General features: G+C 49.8%; 1 protein-coding gene across 2 annotated transcripts in view; it reads left to right on the forward strand.

Moving 5' to 3' along the window:
* The window catches only part of WSCD1 (WSC domain containing 1), a 45,860-nt gene that overhangs the window by 36,590 nt on the left and 7,619 nt on the right, over positions 1–1,651 (forward strand). The window lies entirely within an intron of this gene.

The following is a 1,651-nucleotide window of genomic DNA, read 5'->3' on the forward strand; positions in this document are numbered from 1 at the left end:
GTGTGTGTGTGTGTGTGTGTGTGTGTGTGTAGGTCTACAGCACTTCCAGAGTGTTAGGGTTTCTAATACCCCTCCGAGAAATAAGGCCCTCGTGATGCCAAGTAAATGAACTTCAGCGGCTCCAGTCTGTAGTGTTTAAGAACTAAAGACCTCAGGCAAACCAAGTGACATCTAGCAAGTTGACAAAAGGAGATTTCTCGATGTTCACAGCTGACATTTAAAACCGTTTCTCAGGGTTTCTGAATTTGCAGTGGGTGGAGGACAGAATGGTACATCAGTAATCTCCTGGAGAAAAGCGGAGACCATGTCGGTGCCCAGCAGTGGGCTCTGGAGCCGCTAACCCCCACCCCCCACCCCGCGGCAGTCCTGGTACACTTGGGAAACAGTCTAGTTGTTCTTGTAAGCCAGCCCCATCTCCCAGGAGAGGCAGGGGTGATGGACACCTGTCAGTGAGGAAGAAGTGGCCAAAGCCCATGGCCACGGTAACCTAGTCCTCTGGGACTCACTCCCAAGCTGCCTTGTTCAACTGGAAGACCATTGTTTAAGCAGATGGTCATTTGGGTCTACATGTTGTTCATTGTCCCAAATGGTTTGGAAACCTGGGTGCCAGAAAAGCGGTGATACTGCCTCACAGGCCTTCAAGGTGTCCCACGCATCTCTGAGCTTTATGGGACCGGTGACCTCGGCACACTGACAGTATGATGGCATGCGCACACACACAAATCACAAGACGACTGCAGAACCAATCTAGTGGGCGAATGCGGTCTGAGCCCCATGGCCAATGGCTGCCTTTGGCACGGTTGAGGTAGTGCAGTGGGCACCCATATCTCAGGATCGTCAAAGACCTGATTTCAAGATTATTGACACCATAAGGTTTAACTCTTCCTATTCTGGACTCACCCAGCTGGCTGACAGATTGAATCCAGCAGAGGCTGTTGCCCTGTGCAGAGCTGAGTATGTTATGCATGTTTTCATGCATGTCAATGAGTGAACTTGTACTTCCAGATCCAGAAGAGCTGCATTTTCCAGTCTTCCAAGAATCCCTTCTTGCTCCCAATAGAGTCGTTCATGCCGGAAGTGAAGGCTAGAACTCACTTCTGTTTCCAGGAGCCCGAGATGAGCTCGGAAACGGCATGGAGTGTGTCTCCAGAGTAGCATGGGAAGAGGCAAGCATGGCATGGGCTCTGTGGCGTGTGACTGTGGGCATCTTTTCCAGAAGCCTCCGATGACATACCACTGCACCCCTTAAGTTGACCCTCCCTTGCATTCTGCATTGTACTTGGCTGTCTATACAGCTGTTCCCTTAATACAGTGCAAGACCCTTAAATGCAGGACCTAACTCTTAACCCCGTCATCTCTAACATAAAATTTGACATGGAATTGTCGTCGTGTGCCATTCAACTCAGTTCTGACTCATAGCGACCCTAAAAGACAGAATAGAAGTGCCCCATAGGGTTTCCAAGGCTGTAACCTGTATAGAGCAGCTTGCCAGGCCTTGTCTGCCCTTCTGGTGAGCAGCCAGCTACTCACCATTGAGCCCCCGGGGATTCTCTAACAGAATTCTCACAGAATAATTTTTATTGGTAAATGTATAACTCTGGATGGATGGATGGATTGGTTGGTGGGGTGGGTGGAGGAATAGATGTGTTGG

This window comes from Echinops telfairi, unplaced genomic scaffold, assembly GCF_000313985.2.
Source record: "Echinops telfairi isolate 266 unplaced genomic scaffold, ASM31398v2 ScPeMD7_2010;HRSCAF=2546, whole genome shotgun sequence".
NCBI lineage: Eukaryota > Metazoa > Chordata > Mammalia > Afrosoricida > Tenrecidae > Echinops > Echinops telfairi.